Below are 23,125 nucleotides of genomic sequence, written 5' to 3' on the forward strand. Positions count from 1 at the left end.
TGACTCCAGACAGACAATATCTGAATCTCTGTGTTCACCTGCCTTGTAAAGACACTGCCCAGAAACAGGCAATTGCAAACCACTTTGGTGAAAAAACTAGCCAAGAACAATTGTCGTCACGAGACCATGATTGTCTCTGTCATAAATAATGATGATGATGATCCCTTTCTAAGGCTTTAACATCTTCCCTAAAGTCTGTAATAGAGATATGTGTACAATGGCCCAGGGTTTGCCATCATTAACCACATGACAATAACAAAAGGGTCATGAAAAGATGTGAACAGTGGAACATTACAGAGAGAAGCCAGATTACAGTGCATCCTTGTGTAGAGACAGGGTCATAACATGGGTTGTGTCAAAAACACTTGATGAACACACAAAATACTGGAAGAACTCACCAGGCCAGGCAGCATTCATAGAAAAGAGTAAACAGCTGATGTTTCAGGCCAAGAACTTTCATCAGGACTGGAAAGAAAGACGAGAAGTCAGAATAAGAAGATGGGGTAAGGGGAGGACAAAGTACAAGGTGTGAGGTGATAGGTGAAACCAGGAGAGGGGGAGGGACTGAAGTAAAGAGCTGGGAGGTTGATTAGTGAAGGAGATAAAGGGCTGGAGAAGGGGGAATCTGATAGGAGAGGGTAGAAGACCATGGAAGAAAGGGAAGGGGGTGGAGCACCAGAGGGAGGTGATGGGCAGGTAAGGAGATAAAGTGAGAAAGGGAAACAGGAACTGGGAATGGTGAAAGGGGGCTGGGGGTGGAATTACCGGAAGAACTTTATTTAAAGATACAGCACTTGTTCCAAAGCATTTTATATCTAAGTGATTTAAATGTCTATCTTGACATATTTTTAATGCTGTTAGTGATCCCGATTCATCCACTCCCTTAGTCGGTGAACTTCAGGTACTAACCACTCCGTCTAAATCTTTTGCACCTAACCCAAAATCATTGTCCTCCTGTTTTACCTTCCCCTGACGCGAGGAAGTGTTCCTGCACTCCGCCCTATCCACATTCATAGAGTAACTTGCACATTTACCATTGTTCATGACTCTGCAACAATACGCAGGTCTCTTATCACCTCCTCCTTTCCTCATCAATCACTGTCCAGATGATAATTTGCATTCATATTTTTGCCACCAAAGTTATTGACTCATATTTACTCACACCCTACTAAATCTGCCATGTACCTACCCATTCATACAACCCTTGCAAGTCATACAGGAACGTTTTTATATTTACCATATATCTCACACACACAGCTTTGAGTCATCCACAGGCTTGAAGATCTTTTAATTACTTAATTGAGATAATTCATATTTATTGTGAATAGCCGTGGTTGTGGAACCCTGTGGTACTCCACCAATCACAGAAAAGCACCTGAGCCAACATTTCTCCAAGCACATAATGCACTGTGGCCACTTGCCAGCTCCAGTGAATCTTCATATTGTAAACTAACCCATTTCATTAAAATTTGGGCTGCTACAAGTCCAGACCAGTGCAAGTTATTTATACATGTTTCCTGCTGAAAGAATGTGGTAATTATTGCAACCTTGCACTCCTTTATTGGACCCCATTAGGAGCATAACATCAAATTGCATTTGTGAAAAATTCACTAATTTCCTTATTTTTACTTTTACTTAGAGATACTGCATGGTAACAGAACCTTCTGGTTCAAAGAGCCCACATCAACCAATTGCACTCATATGACCAATTAACCTACTAACCCATGTCAGAGGTGATGGGGAGAATGCAGGAGACTGGGATTGAGGGGGATAATAAATCAGCCACAATGCAAAGGGAAAGCAGACTCAATGGGCTGAATGGTCAAATTCTTCTCCAATGTCTTATGATCCTATGTCTTTGGAATGCAAAAGGAAACTGTAATACTCAAAGGACACCCACACAGTCACAGAGAAAACGTACAAACTCCTTACTGACAGTGGCGAAACTCAACCCGGGTCACAAGTGCAGTAATAGCAATATGCTAGTTGTTGCACTAACATGCCACACCTAGGTGAAAGTTCTGAATTTCTCCATTCTTCTAGCAGTCCCAAAGAGTCTATTAAGTAGGGTATTGCCTCCAAATCCATGCCAGTGATGCAGTCGAGTCTTATCATTGATGAATAGGGGCAAATGTGGTTCCTTGGTTTACAAAGCTAATTAGTCTACGTGACTTATTAACCAGTTTATAAACCTGACCAGCCGTCTCCAGAAACACGTGGGTGTATGTTTATATGTCTGTTCTTTTATATCCTCACAATTTTACAATATCTATTTCATCAGTTGTTTTCCCTAGAACTTAGTTGTGTTCAGCTGCATCTGTCTCCTGGGTGACCACTTCAGCAGACAATTTGTCCTTTTGAAGTGTCCTTCTATCATCATCATCATTTTTTCCTAAATAGCCATAAGACCAAAAGACCATAAGACATAGGAGCAGAATTAAGCCATTCTGCCCATTGAATCTGATCCTCCATTCCATCATGGCTGATCCCAGAACCCACTCAACTCCATACACCTGCTTTCTTGTATTCTCCTTGATGCCTTGACTAATCAGGAAACTATCAACTTCCTCTTTAAATATACCTGCAGTCTGTGGCAGAGCATTCCACAGATTCACCACTCTCTGACTTAAAAAAAAATTCTCCTTACCTCTGTTCTAAAAGGTCCCCTCTCAATTTTGAGGCTGTGCTGGATAAGCCCACCACAGAGAACATCCTCTCCACATCCACCTAATCTAGTCCTTTCAACATTCAGTAGGTTTCAATGAGGTGACCGCTCCCCCCCCCCCCCCCGCGTTCTTCTAATTTCCAGTGAGCACAGGCCCAAAGCTATTGTGTTAACCATTTCATTCCCAGAATCATTCTCGTGAACCTCCTCTGGATGCTCACCTCCAATGACAACACATCTTTTCTGAGATACGGGGCCCAAAACTGTTGACAATATTCCAAGTGTGGCCTGACTAATGTCTTATAAGGCCTCACCATTATTTCCTTATTTTATTCTATTTCCCTATATCCCTTGAAATAGATGCCAATATTGCATTTGCATTCATTACCACAGACTCAATCTTTAAACTAACCTTCTGGGAGTCTTGCATGAGGACTCCCAAGTCCCTCTGCACCTCTGATGTTTGAACTTTCTCCCCATTTAGGTAATAGTCTGCACTATGTATTATCATATATTTCTCAGCATTGCATTCCATCTGCCACTTTTTTGCCCATTCTTCCAATTTGTCCAAGTCCTGCTGCAATTGCATTGCTTCCTCAGCACTACCTACCCCTCCACCTATCTTCACCTCAAAGCCAACAACTCCACTATCTCAAGTCAAGTCACTTTTTATTGTCATTTCAACCATAACTGCTGGTACATTACACAGTAAAAATGAGACAATGTTTTTCAGGACCATGGTGCTACATGAAACAATACAAATGCTACACTGAACTAGGTAAAACAACAAAAAAACTACACTAGACTACAGACCTACCCAGAACTGCATATAGTGCACAAAAACAGTGCATTACAATAAATAATAAACAAGACAATAGGCACAGTAGAGGGCAGTAAGTTGGTGTCAGTCCAGGCTCTGGGTATTGGGGAGTCTGATAGCTTGGGGGAAGAAACTGTTACGTAGTCTGGTCGCGGGAGCCTGAATGCTTTGGTGTCTTTTCCCAGATGGCAAGAGGGAGAAGAGTTTGTATGAGGGGTGCGTGGGGTCCTTCATAATGCTGTTTGAATTGCGGATGCAGTGAGTGGTGTAAATGTCTGTAATGGCAAGAAGAGAGACCCTGATGATCTTCTCAGCTGCCCTCACTATCCGCTGCAGGGTCTCGCAATCCAAGATGGTGCAATTTCCAAACCAGGCAGTGATTCAGCTGCTCAGGATGCTCTCAATACAACCCCTGTAGAATGTGATGAGGATGGGGGGTGGGAGATGGACTTTCCTCAGCCTTTGTAGAAATTAAAGATGCTGCTGGGCTTTTTTTGCTACAGAGCTGGTGTTGAGGGACCAGGTGAGATTCTCTGCCAGGTGAACACCAAGAAATTTGGTGCTCTTAATGATCTCTACTGAGGAGCAGTCAATGTTCAATGGAGAGTGGTCGCTCTGTGCCCTCCTGAAGTCAACTACCATCTATTTTGTTTTGTTCACATTTAGAGGCAGGTTGTTAGCTCTGCACCAGTCTGTTAGCTGCTGCACCTCCTCTCTGTATGCTGACTCATCATTCTTGCTGATGAGACCCACCATGGTTGTGTCATCAGCGAGCTTGATAATGTGGTTTGAGTTGTGTGTCATTAAATCATTAACAATAAATGTGAAAAGTATTGGTCCCAATACTGACCCCTGAGGAACACCATTAGTCACTGGCAGCCAACCAGAAAAGGCCCCCTTTATTCCTGCTCACTGCCTCTTACCTGTCAGCCATTCTTCTACCCATGCCAGTATCCTTTCTGTAATGCCATAGGATTTTATCTTGTTAAGCAGCCTCATGTGTGGCACCTGATTAACTGCCTTCTGAAAAACCAATAAATGACATCCACTAATCCTCCTTTGTCCACCCGTCTTGTTACTTCTTCAAAAAGATTTGTCAGGCAAGATTTTCCTTTACAGAAACCATGCTGACTTTGACTTATTTTATCATTAGTCTCCAAGTATCCCAAAAGCTCTTCCTTAATAATAGACTCCAACACTTTCCCAATCACTGAAGTCCGGCTAACTGGCCTATAATTTTCTTTATTTTGCCTCCCCCCCTTCTTAAAGTGTGGAATGACATTTGCAATCTTCCAGTCCTCTGGGACCATGCTAGAATCAAGTGATTCTTGAAAGATCAAGAGCATCTCTTTTGCAACCTTTCTCGGGACTCTGAGCTGTATTCCATCTGGCCCAGGTGTTTTATCTACTTTAAGACCTTTCAGTTTACCTAGCACTTTTTCTTTTGTAGTAGCAGTGATACTCACTCTTGCACCCTGACATTTACGGACCTCTGGCACACTGCTAGTGTCTTCCACAGAGAAGACCAATGCAAAGTACTTTTTAACTTCATCTGCCATTTATTTGTTCCCCATTACTACCTCACCAGCAACAGTTCCAGTGGCTCAATATCGATTCTTACCTTCTTTTTACTCTGTATATCACAAAAATAATCTTTTAGTATCCTGTTTTATATTATTGACCAGTATAGCTTTTTTTAGTTGCCATTTGTTGGAATTTAAAAGTGTCCCAATCATCCAACTTTCCACTCACTTTTGCTACCTTATATGTCCTTTCCTTGGCTTTTATGGAGTCCTTAACTTCCCTTGTCAGCCACAGTTGCCTACCCCTGCCATTTGAGAACAACTTCTTCTGTGGGACATATCTATCCTGCCCCTTGTGAAGTATTCCCAGAAATTTCAGCCATCCCTGCTCTGCAATCATTCCCGCCAATCACTCAGAAACATCCAAATTTTTCTAGCTATAATCAAGGTCAAATTATTAATTGCTAACTAAAAAGATGCCTGGAGTACTCTCTTATCATCAAAGTATCTATTCAGCTTTAACTTCTGACATCCATTTCACAGTTATTGTCAGAAAGAAAGGAAATGGTTCCAGGAGTGAAAGGGTTAGCATGTAAGGAGTGTTTGATGGCTCTGGGCCTGTACTCACTGGAGTTTGGAAGAATGAGGGAGTATCTCAATTAAACCTATTGATTATTGAAAAGCCTAGATAGAGAAGATGTTGAGAGGATGTTTCCAATAGTGGAGGAGTCTAGGACTAGTGGGCACAACATCAGGATTCAAGGACATCCCATTAGAACAGTAATGAGGAGGAATTTCTTTAACCAAAGGTGGTGAACCTGTGTAATTCATTGCCACAGATGGCTGTGGAGACCAAGTCATTTGGTATATTTAAAGTGGAGGTTGATAGGTTCTTGAGCAGCAATGACAACAAAGATTATGTAGTCAAGGCAGGGGAATGGGATTGAGAGGGATAGTAAATGAACCATGACGGATTGGTGGAGCAGACTCAATAGGCCAAATGACCTGATTCTTCTTCTAACTCTTTTGGTCATACTGAATGTTCATATACAAACAGGCTGTTCAGCCTTACAAGTTCTCCTAAACATCAAGCGCTCTGTTAGTCATCGATAATGCCATCATTACTTTAAAGTTATTGCTGCTGCTTTCTATCTAAATATTTTATGTGGCCAATTAAAAGTCTAGATTTTCATTCACCTTCATCAGACATTGTTCTGCCTTATTAGAGGGTCATTAATGAGAGGGTTAAAAGCAAATCTTTTTAAGTGGAATGAAGTTGTCTACCAACAGTACTCATAATTGGCAAATTTGTTAATTAAGTAGGTAAGTCAGACATTATTCCCGGGGTCCATGAACCCCTGAAGCATGCAGATGTAAGGTATTAAGGAAAGCGGCAGCTTGTATTATTTTTGCTATGCACAGAACTCTTTCAGTTGAGAAAGTTGTGTTTTATAAGATTTTCAAAAATAAGAGAGACTAGTTCAGTGGAAAATATAAAAATCCTCCTTACACGTCTATCATTCAGAAATAGTTTTAGGATTGTAACTGACTGGTATGCATAGATTAGAAATGAATCACAGGCTTTCTTGATTATATAAGAGTGAGCAGTGACTAAGCTCATCGGACTTCTGTCCTCAGGCCAGAACATGATCGGTGCCAAGGACCTCAAAGAGTCTCGAGACAATTAGTATAAATTGGGGCCCTTGATCAGAACGGCATAAGAATGGCTATTGTTTCCATCATTCTTTACTTTGTTTTAGAAATGTTGTATTGTTAATTGTTTGTATCACTAAATAGAAGGGTGTGGAGTTTGTTTATCAATTATTTTAGACTTTGTTTTGGACTTCATTTTACACTCCAATAAAGTACCCTAAAGCAACCTGAGTGTGTTGGCTTGCTCTCGCTGATCCAAATTCTCAAAACTTGTTTACCTTTACAATCAGGTAACGCTTTAACAAATACCTAATGACCTTTTTCAGTGAGAATGAGTTTTGCCATTGACATGCTGGAATATGTTTATAATATGACATAAAATGCTGTGTGTTTGAAAATATGTGGCCCCATTGCAATCCCTCACTGATAGCACTCCGGAAAGCTCTTAGAATGACGGAGCTATACTGCTTGGAAGCAGGCACTTCGGCTCTTCAGGTTCATGCCAAACAAGGTTCCCATCTGAGCTCATCCCATTTGCTAACGTTTACCTATATCCCTCTAAGCCAATGTCTGATGAAGGTGAATGAAATACTAATATAGTTTTAATGGTAAGACTCTTGGCAGTGTGGAGGATTAGAGGGATCTTGGGGTCCGAGTCCATAGGACACTCAAAGCAGCTGCGCAGTTTGACTATGTGGTTAAGAAGGCGTACGGTGTATTGGCCTTCATCAATTGTGGAATTGAATTTAGGAACCAAGAGGTAATGTTGCAGCTATATAGGACCCTGGTCCGACCCCTCTTGGAGGATTGGGCTCAGTTTTGGTCGCCTCACTACGGGAAGGATGTGGAAGCCATAGAAAGGGTGCAGAGGAGATCTACAAGGATGTTGCCTGGATTAGGGAGTATGCCTTATGAGGATAGGTTGAGTGAACGCGGCCTTTTCTCCTTGGAGCGAAGGAGGATGAGAGGTGACCTGATAGAAGTGTATAAGATTTTGAGAGACATTGATCTTATGGATAGTCAGAGGCTTTTTCCCAGGGCTGAAATGGTTGCCACAAGAGGGCACAGGTTTAAGGTGCTGGGGAGTAGGTACAGAGGAGATGTCAGGGGTAAGTTTTTACTCAGAGAGTGGTGAGTGTGTGGAATGGGCTGCCGGCAAAGGTGGTGGAGGTAGATACGATAGGGTCTTTTAAGAGTCTTTTGGATAGGTAGATGGAGCTTAAAAAAATAGAGGGCTATAGGTAAGACTAGCAATTTCTAGGGAAGAGACTTGTTCAGCAGAACCTTGTGGGCCGAAGGGCCTGTACTGTGCTGTAGGTTTTCTGTGTTTCTATGTTATTGTCTGTGCATTGAAATATAACACTTTGAATACTGTATTTGATAACCTTTTTGATTTTGCATCCCTAATACACTGATACTCATCCTGCTGGCTGCAATTACGTCCTATCATCTGCTTGCCATTCCTGGCAGCCTGACTGCACATTATCTTTGCCTTTTTAACCACTCGGCATATCCTGAGACCCTTTTGGATAGGTACATGGAGCTTAGAAAAAATAGAGGGCTACAGGTAAGCCTAGTAATTTCTAGGGTAGGGACATGTTCGTCACAACCTTGTGGGCCAAAGGACCTGTATTGTGCTGTAGGTTTTCTATATTTCTGTGTTTCTAAACCGGGTGTTTCCGATGTTCTTATGCCATGGGCCAATAACAGTAAGCAGGGGTCCGTGGACACCAGGTTGGGAACTCCTGCTCTAAACCTTTTCTATCGATTCACCTGGCCAAGTGAGTTTTAAATACTGTTAATGTACCTGCCTCAACCACTGCCCTGGCAGTTCATTCCATATTTGAAGTACCCTCAAGCTGCAAAAATTGTCCCTCTCACCTTAAGCATCTGCTGCAAAGAACTACTGTATATTTCCATTTGGAGACCATTAACAGTCAGAATGTGCTGAAAACCAACATAGCGGAACAATACTGCTCATAATTTTCTACTATCCAATTCTTATAATTAATTTCAAATTACGGTGAGCAGATGTTCACCTGCTTTGAATAAATTAATATCACATTTCTGTATTATTGGTGCAGGTGTTTATGGGAATGCGATCTCAGAATGACGGTTTGTTTTTAGTTTGCCACTGGAAACTGGTAACTCTCTTGGGAGGAAATGTAAAATGACTGATTAATAAATTTTAGGATGACACAAAAACTGTGAATAGTGAATGAAGCTGTCAAAGGATACAGCAGGATGTAGATCAGCTGCAGATGTGGACAGAGTAATGGCAGGTGGAGTTTAATCCAGGTAAGTGTGGGATGTGGCGCACTGAGAGATCAAATCTAAAGGAGTGTCAGGAGGAGCATTGAAGTACAGTGGAATCTTAGGGTCCAGGTCAATAGCTCCATGAAAATGGCAGCATAAGCTAATAGGTGTTAAAGAAGGTGTATGGCATGCTTGCTTTCAGCTGTCGGGCATTGAGTATATGATTATTGAGGTTATATTGCAGCTTTTGTCAGGCTGCATTTGGAGTATTGTGTGCCGTTCTGGGCAACCCATTACAGGAAGGGCATGGGATGCTTGGAGAGGCTCACTAGCTTAGTGCGTGGATTAGTTTATTAGCTATAAGAGAAGGTTGTTCAAACTTGGGTTGTTCTCTCTGATGTGTCAGAGGCTGAGAATTACAAAATTATTAGAGATATAGATAGGGTAGATTTGCAGTCTTTTTTCCCCAGGAATGAAAAGTCACATATTAGAGAATATGAGGGTGATGCGGGAAAGTTTAAAGATGTATGGGGTAAGGTTTTTGCACAAAATCTGCACAAAGGGTGGTAGATGCCTGGAATGTGCTGCCTGGGTGGTGGTGGAAGCAAGTATGTTAGCAGCATTTAAGAGGCATCTAAACAGTCACATAAATGTACAGGGAATGGAGGGATACGAATCCATTGCAGCCTATCAGGTTTAATCTAATATGGTGTCATGGTCAGGACAGATGTCATGGGCCAAATGACCCGTTACTAAGCCACGTGTTCTCAGTCTCAGGTTGAAAGCCGCATATTTTTTTTTAGCAGAATTCCTTTAAGTTGGTGTTCCTGAAAGGGAAGCGGCATGGAATTTCACAGCAGGTGGAAGTGTGCTGGTGTGATAGACTGACAACCTAGCAACCAGGAAAGCTCAGGGCAGAAGACAGTGGACAGAATCAGAATCAGGTTTAAGATCATCGGTATATTTCATGAAATTTGTTATATTTGTGGCAACAGTGCAATGCAATACATAAAAATGGAGAAAAACCCTGCAAATTGCATTAAGTATATATATTAAATAAAAAATATAGAAAACCTACAGCACAATACAGGCCCTTTGGCCCACAATGCTGTGCTGAACATGTACTTACTTTAGAAATTACCTAGACTTACCCATAGCCCTCTATTTTTCTGAACTCCAAGTACCCATCCAAGAGTCTCTTAAAAGACCCTATCGTATCTGCCTCCACCGCCATTGCCGGCAGCTCATTCCATGCACTCACCACTCCCTACATAAAAAACTTACCCCTGACATCTCCTCTGTACCTACTCCCCAACACCTTAAACCTGTGTCCTCTCATGATAGCCATTTCAGCCCTGGGAAAAAGCCTTTGACTATCCACATGATCAATGCCTCCCATCATCTTATATACCTCTATCAGGTTACCTCTCATCCTCCGTCACTCCAAGGAGAAAAACCCAAGTTTACTCAACCTGTTTTCATAAGGCATGTTCCCCATCCAGGCAACGTCCTTGTAAATCTGCTCTGCACCCTTTCTATAGTTTCTACATCCTTCCTGTAGTGAGGCGACCAGAACTGAGCACAGTACTCCAAGTGGGGTCTGATCAGGGTCCTATATGGCTGAAATATTACCCCTCAGCTCTTGAACACAATCCCATGGTTGCTGAAGGCCAATGCACCATATGCCTTCTTAAACACATAGTTGAACTGCGCAGCTGCTTTGAGCATCCTATGGACTCGGACCATCAAGATCCCTTTGATCCTCCACACTGCCAGGAGTCTTACCATTAATATTATATTCTGCCATCATATTTGACCTATGAAAATGAACCACTTCATACTTATCTGGGTTGAACTCCATCTGCCACCTCTCAGCCCAGTTTTGCATCCTATCAATGTTCCATTATAACCTCGGACAGCCCTACACACTATCCACAACACCCCCAAACTTTGTGTCATCAGCAAATTTACTGACCCATCCTTCCACTTCCTCATCCAGGTCATTCATAAACATCGTGAGAGAAGGAGTCCCGGAACAGATCCCTGAGGCACACCACTGGTCACCAACCTCCATACAGAATATGACCCGACTACAACCACTCTTTGCCTTCTGTGGGCAAGCCATTTCTGGATCCAGAATGCAAGGTCCCCATGCATTCCATGCCTCCTTACTTTTTCAATAAGCCTTGCATGGGGTACCTTATCAAATGCCTTGCTGAAATCCATATACACTACATCTACTGCTCTACCTTCATTAATGTGTTTAGTCACATCCATAAAAAAATTCAATCAGCCTCGTAAGGAATAACCTGCCTTTGACAAAGCCATGCTGACTATTCCTAATCGTATTATGCCTCTCCAAATGTTCATAAATACTGTCTCTCAGGATCTTCTGCATCGGCTTACCAACTACTGAAGTGAGGTTCACTGGTCTATAATTTCCTGGGCAATCTCTACACTATTTCTTGAATAAGTGAATGACATCTGCAAACCTCCAATCCTCCGTAACTTCTTCCGTCCCCATTGATGATGCAAAAATCATTGCCAAAGGCTCAGCAATCTCTGCCCTCGCCTCCCACAGTAGCCTGTGGTACACCTCATCCGGTCCCAGCTCCAGCACATCCTCTTTCTTAATGTCTATATGGTCAAGCTTTTCAGTCCACTGTAAGTCATTCTTATAACCACCAAGGTCCTTTTCTGAATACTGAAACAAGGTATTCATTAAGTACCACCACTACCTCCTCAGGATCTATACACAGTTTTCTCCTGTCACTCTTGATTTGTCCTATTCTCTCATGTCTTATCCTCTTGCTTTTCACATACTTGTAGAATGACTTGGGTTTTCTTTAATCTTGCTCACCAAGGCCCTCTCATGGCCCCTTCTGGCTCTCTTAAATTCATTCTTAAGCTCCTTCCTGCAACCCTTATTATTTTCTAGATCTCTATCATTACCTACTTTTTTGAACCTTTCAAAATAGTTAAATTAAATAAGTAGTGCAAAAATAAAATTTTTTAAAAATAGTGAGCTAGTGTTCATGGGTTCAATGTCCATTCAGAAATTGGATGGCAGAGTGGAGGAAGCTGTTCCTGAATAGATGAGTGTGTGCCTTCAGGCTTCTGTTCCTCCTTCCTGATGGCAGCAATAAGAACAGGGTATGTCCTGTGTGATGGGGGTACTTAACGATGGGTGCCACCTTTCTGAGGCATCACACCTTGAAGTCGTTCTGATCACTATGGAGGCTAGAGTCCATGATGGAGCTGACTAAAGTTATAACTTTCTGCAGCATACTTTGATCCTGTGTAGTAGTCCCCGATACCAGACGGTGCTGCAGCCAGTTAGAATACTCTCCATAGTACATTTGTAAAATTTGCCAGTGTCTTTGGTGACATACCAAGTTTCCTGAAACTCCTAATGAAATATGGCCTCTGTTATGCCTTCTTTGTAACTGCATTGATATGCTGGGTCCAGGATAGATCCTCAGAGATATTGATGTCAAAGAGCTTGAAATTGTTTACTTTTCCACTTCTGATTCCTCTGCGAGGTCTGGTGTGTGCTTTCTAGCCTTACCCTTTCTGAAGTCCACAATCAGTTCTTTGGTCTTACTGACATTGAGCGCAAGGTTATTGCTGTGACATCACTCAATTAACTGGTATATCTGGGGATCTGATTGAAACATATAAGATTATTAAGGGATTGGACACACTGGAGGCAGGAAGCATGTTTCTGCTGATGGGTGAGTCCAGAACTAGAGGCCACAGTTTAAGAATAAGGGGTAGGCCACTTAGAACAGAGATGCAGAAAAACTTTTTCACCCAGAGAGTGGTGGATATGTGGAATGCTCTGCCCCAGAAGGCAGTGGAGGCCAAGTCTCTGGATGCATTCAAGGGAGAGTTAGATAGAGCTCTTATAGATAGCGGGGTCAAGGGATATGGGGAGAGGGCAGGAACGGGGTACTGATTGTGTATGATCAGCCATGATCACAGTGAATGGCGGTGCTGGCTAGAAGGGCTGAATGGCCTACTCCTGCACCTATTTTCTATTGTCTATTGTCTATTATCTCACTCTTGTAGCCCCTCTCCACACCATCTGAAATTCTGTCAATAATAGTTGTGTCACTGGCAAATTTATAGATGGCATTTGAGCTGTGCCTAGCCTCACAGTCATGGGTGTAGAGAGACTAGAGCAGTGGGCTAAGCACACACCCCTGAAGTGAGCCGGCGTTGATTGGAGGTGGAAGCAGAACTGAAGGAAATATGAAATTAGAGATGGAAAAGGACACATAGTACAAGGAAGCAAGAGGGAAGATAGATAGATAGACAGATACTTTATTGGTCCCAAAGGAAATTACAGTGTCACAGTAGCATTTCAAGTGCACAGAAATACAAATATTAGAAGAAAGGTAAGAAAGAATAAAAATGCTTCCTTAAAAATACAATGTACAAGATTTACAAGTCAAGGATTAGAAGACCACTTCCCTGGCTATTGGTTGACTCATCATAGACCCTGATGGCTGAGGGTAAGAATGATGTCATACTTGGAGCAGCAAAGTTGTCTTAGTCTACTACTGAAAGTGCTCTCTGTTCAGCCAATGTGACAAAGGGGGGGGGGGGGGTGAGAAACATTGTGCAGTATTGCCAGGATTTTCTGGAGGGTCCTTTGTTCTACCACAACCTCCAGTATGTCCAGTTTGACTATTATAACAGAGCCAACCTTTTAAATCAATTTATTGGGCCTGTTGATGCCATTGCCCCTGCAGACCACCACATAGAAGATTGTATTGACAACAACAGACTGGTAGAACATGTGAAGGACAAGCCTGCATACTTCAAAGGACCACAGTCTCCTTAGGAAGTAGAGGTGACTCTGGCCTTTACTGTACACAGTCTCTGTGTCGGTCGTCCACTCAAGTCTCTCAACCAGGTGCACCCTCTAGTACTTGTAGGTCCTCACCACATCCATGTTTTCATCATTAATAGTAACAGGGAGCAGTGCAGGCTGAGTCTTCCTAAAGTCCATCACCATCTCCTTTGTCTGACTGATATTGAGCTGCAGATGATTCAGCTCGCACCATTTGATAAAGTCCTCCTCCAGGGCCCTGTATTCATCCTCCTGTCCTCCCTTTATACACTCAATTATTGCTGTGTCGACAGAGAATTTCTGCAGATGACATGACTCAGTGTTGTATCTAAAGTCCCAGGCATACAGGGTAAACGGGAAGGGAGCCAATACAATCCACTGTGGGGACACAGTGCTGGTTATGGCCATGTCTGACACACAAACTGTGGTCTGCCAGTCAGGTAGTCTGTTATCCATGATACAATGGAAATGCTAACCTGCATTGAACAGAGCATTGGAGGGAGTGTCATCAGGATAGGAAGTACTTAGGATGAAACTGAAAAATGCAGATGTATATAAATGCCATTTTTAAGTTTGCTAATTACACACGCCACTGTTGTTGGCTGAATCAAAGATAATGGCAAATCAGCATATAGAAGGGAGATTAAAAATCTGGTTGAATGGTGCCACAACAACAAACTCTCACTCAATGTAAGCAAAACCAAAGAGTTCATTATTGACTATAGGAGGAAAAAATCAGGGTCCACGAGCTAATCTTTATCAGGGGTTTGGAGGTGAAGAGGGTCAGTAACTTTAAATTGTTTGGCTTTATCGTATCAGAGGACTGCTCTGTGACCAGAACATACCATTACAAAGAAGACATGGCAATGTCTATACCTTCTCAGAAGCTTGTGCAGATTCAGCATGCCATCTAAAACTCCCGAAGCTGATGAAGTGCATATATTTATATTCATTCCCTTCAACACTGAACACAACCCGTGGACTCACCTGTAAGTACTGTACAACTAATGCTCTCATAGCTCCGCACCAGGACCACCAGACTCAAAAACAGTTACTTTTCCCAAGCAGTAAGGCTGATCAACTCCTCCACACACCTGCACTGCCATTATTTCATCATTTCCTGCCAAAGTCACCTTATATACAAACACTCCTGTGCCTAACATCACTTTATAGATCTACAATTTATGTATATAAGCTATTTTATGTAACTATATTTATTGTATCTTTTTATTATTGTATTCTTTATCTTATCGTCCTTTTTGTGCAGCTTTGGATTATTTCATTCTCTTTCACACTACATACTGGAAATGACATTAAACAATTTTGAATTTCAAATTTTGAATTCTTTATTCTATTATGATTCTATTGTATTTCTCTATTCTACTATGAATACCAGAAAAAAAAAGATTTCAGGTTAGGATATAGGACATTAATTTACCTTGAACTTTGAATTTAAATAGGAGCACGGTGCCCTTTTTGTCTTATTTTTAGAAGGTATGTTGGTTGCCATTTTATCTAGTTTCCAATAAAACTGGAAGCAGACATTTTGTGAATGGGTTTCAAAGTTACAATTGCTCTGATTATTTCTCCTTTAGAAAACAACACATGGTGTAGATAAATTCTCAGTGCTTTCCCTGCTTCCTCCAATTCTGCCTTTCAGTGAGAAGTCACGTGTGTTTGAAAACATTTCACTTTCTTGAGTACAAAGGTAATTGTTTCCAGAATGTTTGCTCACCTGGGAAAACCACCTTCTTGTGGTTCCTGCTGTCAATAAATGCAGTAAAATGGTAACTGAAGGCTAATATTGACTGCCAGCTCAAGGTAACAAATCAGTTACAGAGCTCTATAAGCAGGTGGGAGAGGCAACGGGGAATTAGAAGATGATAATCGATACCGCTATAGAAAAATGGGCTCTCAGGGTCAATCAAAAGGGAGGGGAAGGGCAAAATACCTTTGGTTGCAAGCAAACCAGGAGATAATTCTTAATAAGCCACTGGAACCAGGTTACTTGAAATTGGCAGGTGCCTGAATTCATTTATAATTTGAGAGTGAAGGAGTGATTACAGTCTAATCATAAGGGAAGAGTTGGATTTGGCATTAAATATAGATAAAAAGAAGTCTTTAAAAAGTCATAGGCTTCTAGGAAGGATTAAACAGCCAGAGGAACTAAAGAAAACAACAGAGAAAAACATGATTATCCTGAGAAGAAGGATTATGGAAAGAGAAGTATTCCACATTAGAAGAAAATAAAAAGGAAATAATTCATAAATGAAATTACAGATAATTGTTGGAGTTCATGATAATTTGGTTCTATTCCATGGGAGAAGATTCTTCACCTTGGCTCTACTCTGAATCTCCAATGACACTTACATTGACATTGACAATCACAATGACAGTTCTACTTTGTTTCTGTAGACATTTGTGAATTTGTAACAGTGTCAGAATTAATAGCTATTTACCAAACCATAGACTTGCCTGTAAAGGTCATTTATATACATTAGCCAGAAAATTTTTCAATACTAATCTATTCCATTGACCTCCCTGAATTACTGACTCCTGTTCTATGGATTGTATCTTGAAATTCAGATAGGTGCTTTGGGAAAATTAGAATGATGGCACACAGTAGGAATCTATAGAATACTGGTTGTTCCCAGTTCAATTCCTGATCTAAAACTGCAACCCAAACCCTTCACTTCTTTGCCTCTGACTCTCTCAGTTCTCTGGTGCCAAATGCATTCGCTCATAATTTCTATCTGCCCCAATCATCCCATCTCCCTGCACCCATCCCTTCCCACTCTAAAATTCAACCCTTAACCCAAATCCTTTTCTCTGCAATTCAGTCTTTGGTAATGATTCAGTCCCAATTGTCTCTATGTTCCTTTATTCCCTGATTTGCACGTTCCTTAGCTGCATCTCCAACTTTCATGGTTTCTTGAATCCTGGCTAAATCCTGAACCCATCACTCAAAGGCCACGTCTGTAAACAGTTCTTCATTGTAGTTCACCATCTGTCTCTGAATCTCAGTAATGAGTGTGTGACCCTAATATCTAAAGAATCTAGAGAAAATATCAAAAATAGTAGCGGTGATATTATTTGTGTTAAATTGGGCTTGCAGGTCATTTGCAATACCAGAGGAAACAGCACACTGGACCATACTTCCAATATAACTCGGAGTCCTGCCATGTGCAGAAGTTCGCTGATGACACGGCCATAGTGGGGTGTGTCAGGAATGGACAGGAGGAGGAGTATAGGAAACTGATACAGGACTTTGTGATATGGTGCAACTCAAACTACCTGCGTCTCAATATCACCAAGACCAAGGAGATGGTGGTGGACTTTAGGAGATCTAGGCCTCATATGGAGCCAGTGATCATTAATGGAGAATGTGTGGAGCAGGTTAAGACCTACAAGTATCTGGGAGTACAGTTAGACGAGAAGCTAGACTGGACTGCCAACACAGATGCCTTGTGCAGGAAGGCACAGAGTCGACTGTACTTCCTAAGAAGGTTGGCGTCATTCAATGTCTGTAGTGAGATGCTGAAGATGTTCTATAGGTCAGTTGTGGAGAGCGCCCTCTTCTTTGTGGTGGCGTGTTGGGGAGGAAGCATTAAGAAGAGGGACGCCTCACGTCTTAATAAGCTGGTAAGGAAGGCGGGCTCTGTCGTGGGCAAAGTACTCGAGAGTTTAACATCGGTAGCTGAGCGAAGGGCGCTGAGTAGGCTACGGTCAATTATGGATAACTCTGAACATCCTCTACATAGCACCATCCAGAGACAGAGAAGCAGTTTCAGCGACAGGTTACTATCGATGCAATGTTCCTCAGACAGGATGAAGAGGTCAATACTCCCCAATGCCATTAGGCTTTACAATTCTACCGCCAGGACTTAAGAACTTTTTAAAAGCTATTATTAATGCTTTTTGAGATAGTGATTTAGATGCATATCGTATTTTTTTACTGAGTTAAGTATTGTATGTAATTAGTTTTGCTACAACAAGTGTATGGGACATTGGAAAAAAAGTTGAATTTCCCCATGGGGATGAATAAAGTATCTATCTATCTATCTATTGTTGCGCCACCATGCTATTCCATGCCCTCATTTCAGGAAGTCTGATCACTTGGCTGTATTTCTACTCCCTGAGTATAGGCAGAGACTGAAGACTGCAGCACCAGTAGTGAGGACCAAGAAGGTTTGGACAAGGGAAGCACAGGAGAGCCTACAGGACTGCTTTGAATCAGTGGACTGGACTGTATTCAGGGATTCATCTTTGAATCTGGATGAGTATGCTGCAGTTTCTGCCGACTTTATTAAAACCTGTGTGGCAGAGTGTGTGCCTACAAAGACTTACTGCACATTCCCAAACCAAAAGCCATGGATGAACCAGGAGGTACGTTGTCTGCTGAATGCTAGAACTGTGGCATTCAAGACTGGTGATGCAGGTCTGTACCAAAAAAAAACAGGTATGACTTGTGGAGGGGTATTTCAAGGGTGAAGAGACAATTTCGAATGAGGTTGGAGGCAACACTGGATATACAACAACTCTGGCAGATTTTGCAAGACACTACTTCCTACACTGAAACCCAATAGCATGAATGGCATTGATGCTTCACTACCAGATGAACTCAATGCCATCTATGTCCACTTTGAAAGGGAGATTATAACTACAGCTGTGAAGTTCCCTGCTGCACCTGGTGACCTGATGATCTCTGTCTCAGAGGCCAATGTTAGGCTGTGAACCCATGCACAAGGGTGAACCCATGCACAGAGGAAGGCCCCGATAGAGTACTTGGTAAGGTTCAGAAAACTTGTGCCAACCAACTGGTGCGAGTATTCAAGGACATTTTCAACCTCTCACTGCTATGGCGGAATTTCCCTCTTGCTTCAAAAAACCAACAATTATACTAGTGCCTAAGAAGAATAACGTGAGCTGCCTAAATAACTATCATCCATTAGCATTCACATCCACAGTGATGAAATACTTTGAGAGGTTGGTCATAACCAGACTGAACTCTTGCCTCAGCAGAGACCTGTACCCACTGCAATTTGCCTATCACCACAATAGGTCAATGGCAGACAAAATCTCAATGGCTCTTCACACAGCCTTAGACCACCTGGACAATACAAACACCTATGTCAGGATGTTGTTCATCAATTATAGCTCAGCTTTTAACACCATCATTTTCACAATCCTGATTGATAAGTTACAGAATCTCTGTACCTCCATCTGCAATTGGATCCTCAACTTCCTAACCAGAAGACCACAATCTATGTTTTTTTTTCTATCTGTGCAGATTGGTGATAATATCTCCTCCTCATTAACAATCAACACTGGTGCACCTTGAGTGTGTGTGCTTAGCCCGGCTAGGCATAGCTCAAACACCATCTATAAATTTGCTGATGTTTCAACCATTGTTGGTTGAATCTCAGATGGAGATGAGAGGGTGTACAGGAGTGAGGTACACCAACTAGTGGAGTGCTGTGCTTCAACAACCTTGCACTTAATGTCAGTAAGATTAAAAAGCTGATGGTGGACATCAGGAAGGGCAAGACAAAGGAACACATACCAATCCTTAGAGAGGGATCAGAAGTGGAGAGAGTGAGCAGTTTCAAGTTCCTGGGTGTCAAGATCTCTGAGAACCTAACCTGGTCCCAACATACTGATACAGATACAAGGACAGTGACTATACTTCATTAGGAATTTGAAAAGATTTGGTATGTCAACAAAAACACTCAAAAATGTCTATAGACACATTGTTGAAAGCATTCTGACAGGCTGCATCACTGTTTGGTATGGGGGGGGGGGCGGTGGCTACTGCACAGGACTGAAAGAAGCTGCAGGGGGTTAGCATGATGGTTTTACAACTCAGGATGTTCTGGGGTTTGGAGTTCAATTCCAGCATTGTCTGCAAGGAGACTGCACATTCTTCTTGTGATTTGCATGTGTTTCCACCGGGCATGCTGGGCTCCTCCCACAGTACAAAGACATACCTGTTAGTAGGTTAATTGTTCACTATAAATTGTCCTGTAATTAGTCAAGTGTTAAATAGGTATGTCGTCTGTTTGGCAGAATGGCCTGTTCTAAGCTGTATTGCTAAATAAATAAATAATAAGTAACAAAGCCTTATTTCGGATGCAACATTAAACTGATGCTCTGCCTGCTACTCAAATCTGTGTTGAAGCAATTGTCCTTGTGACCCAGTTAATATTTATCATTTAACCAATATCATCAAAAATAGAGTAATTGACCATTCATTTCATTGCTCTTTATGGGACCTTTTTACATGGAACTAGGCACAGTGACTACACTTCAAAAGTAACACATTGGCTGTAAAGCACTTTCAGACATCTTGAGGACATCAAAAATGTTATATAAATGCAAATTTCCTTTTTTACTATATGACAGTTAGAATTGAATGCTCCGTTATGATTGATATCGTTTGATGCAGTCGTTTCTTTTGCTTGACCATTTATTTTTACGTCAGATAATGCCAAACTGCATATGCATAAATCATAAAAATACATCAAGTTTTCCAGTTATATATCATGATTATTTTACTGTTGAGTTCTAATATCATCTAACAATGAATATTCATATCCCCATCATATGAATCTGGCCTCTCCATCTTACTTTTGCTCTGCTAGATAGGAACATATTAAACAGTTAAAGGAAGTGACTAACATGCAAATTTCAGAATACTTTGTGTGTGTAGGTTTAACATCTTCCCTTAAAAACAAGTGTGTGTTTGTGTGTGCATGCATATATGCATGTGTTTATGTGTGTGTGTGTTTGTGTGTGTGCATGTGTGTCTGTCTGTGTGCATTTGATAATTCATACCAACCTTGCCAAATGTGGGTAAAGCTGCTAACTGACCACAACAGCAAGCTGAAGGCAGTATACGTCAACATGATCTCATGCTGGAGGAAGCATAAATATAGAGAAAAGAAGCTTGCATAAATAACCTCGGCTGAGATGTTACTTCCTCTCTTCTAATGATTTCTTTTGACAAATCTGATTTCTGTCATTCATAACAAAATATACCAAAGAATTTGCATGGAAAACCTGGATACTTAGATTTGCAAGCAAAATATGAGAGATCCAGAATGGAAAGCAGATAAAAAGCAATGTAATGAAAATGGTATTTCATTCCTTCTGAGTTTTTTGTGCAAATGATATTCCATGTAGCTTCACAGTGATGTAGTCAAAAGACATTATAGAAAGGTACAGGTTTACATGTTCCATGAGAAATCAGTAGCATGTTTTCTCAAAGCTTTTCAGAAAATGGTCAAAAAAACTTTGTGCTTCTTATTTAATTCACTGTTAATCACTTGCACTGGCTCAGAATCTAAGATGGGAAACAATATTGGGCCTTTTTACTACAGAGAGGTTAATTTTCATCTTCTCCGTGGATTGTCACCTTGTCGTGGTGGAGCAGCTTGTGTTGTCCTGAGATCCCGAGAGTGATGCCGTCTGGAGCTAGGTCACCCACGGCGGTAAAGTCGAGGGTGAGGTCCCTGACAAAGAACAATCCTACCAAGACCTCAACGGTGGAACAGGCGGACGAAGTTACTTCGAACTCAATGGCTGTGAAGGCAGATGAAGGCTGCAACAAATCCATCAGTTCCAATCGTCGTGGTTTCCATGCCATTGGAATCAGTTGGTTGATTTGTGAAGTGTCATGTGCTTCTTGGCGTGCAACATCAAGTACATGTTAAACAAATACATGCATAGGCATCTTTGCTCTGTGGAAAAGGACCGAAGACCATCATCCTTGATCTCGAGGGATAGCCACGATGACGACAACGAATTTTCATTTTATTTTACAATGTACCAAGAAGATCCAATCTTGGTCGAATTTGGCCATTCTTTCACATTTTATAATAGTGTTTGGCAAATTTAGTTAACTTCAGTTTTAATGAAAAAATTAAAAGAGATGCCCCAACACCAGCCTCATCTGTTCAGAGAGAAGGAATTGTCTCTTTGCACAATTTCTATGTCAGTCATTCTCAGAATCTGAATCAGAATCAGGTTTAATATCATCAAGATATGTTATGAAATTTGTTGTCTTTGCAGCAGTTGTACAATGCAATGCATATTAATAGAGAAAAAATCTCTGAAATACAGTAAACACAGTATATATATTAAATAAGCAGTGCAAAAATATCAATTTTAAAATGTAGTGAGGTTGTCATGGGTTCAATGTCCATTCAGAATGAGATGGCAGAGGGGAAGAAGCTGGTCTTGAATCATTGAGTATATACCTTCAGGCTCCTGTACCTGCTCCCTGATGGTAGCAATGAAATCAGAGCATGTCCTGGGTGATGGGGCATCTTCCTATTTTGGTCCTCATTACAGAATGTAGCATGATATTTATTCTTAGATTGCTATGTATTGCAGAGATTTCATCAATTAGAATAGCTGTTCTTTTATTACTTGCAAGTATCTAATGCACTGCAAATCACTTTGAAAAAAAAACTTGTGTGAACCTTGGATGACAGAGTTCTCACTGCAGGAACTCATTTTAAGTTTTATGTGCTGCACCGCATTGTTGATTTGAAATCCAATAGATTTGTTTTAACAGGTGTCTCTCACATGATATCTCTGGACTCGTTACAGACTGGTTCGAGTTTTCCCTCATTTCTTTTGCAAAATCTTTTTTTTCACTTAATTCAAGGTTCATCTTTTAGTTGTGGACAAAGCCACATGCAGCTTTTCGGAAGCAAAATGTGAAATCTTCATGATAAATGTTAGAGTGGATTGTGGACTTCTTTTGGTGGTAAAATAAAGTTTTGTTTTCAAGTAGGTCTTAAGTAGTTTTTACCTGGTCTTTAAAAATGTCCCAACTTAAGTCCACCTTTGTATCAAAATGCTGGAGGAACTCCACAGGTCAGGAAGCATCTACGAAAAGGAATATAGAGCAGATGCTTGAAGGGTCTAAGGCCAAAACGTTGTCTTTATTTTTCTCTATAGATGCTGCCTGACCTGCTGAGTACCTCCAGCATTTTGCCTGTGTTACTTCGAATTTCCAGCATCTGTAGAAACGCTTGTATTTAGAAAGAATAGTGCTGAAAGGCAAAGATTTAGGGAAGATTCTGAATCAGGAAGTATGCCTACAAGATCCTTCATCTAATCATAATAATCTATAAAACAGTAGAGATAAATCCTACTTGGATAAAAGACAATCCTTCATTCTGCAGTTTAAAATAAAACAAATCTTTCTTTACACGTATAACCTTATTAATTCAAATAAAATTACCAGAGATAAAAGCGTATTTTTAAAATACTACCAGGAACTGTGGGACTTGAACATCTAATTTGGAGGAAAAGATGCTGCCATTAATTCAAGGTGAGAT

This window comes from Hemitrygon akajei, chromosome 13 (genome assembly GCF_048418815.1).
Source record: "Hemitrygon akajei chromosome 13, sHemAka1.3, whole genome shotgun sequence".
Taxonomy (NCBI): domain Eukaryota; kingdom Metazoa; phylum Chordata; class Chondrichthyes; order Myliobatiformes; family Dasyatidae; genus Hemitrygon; species Hemitrygon akajei.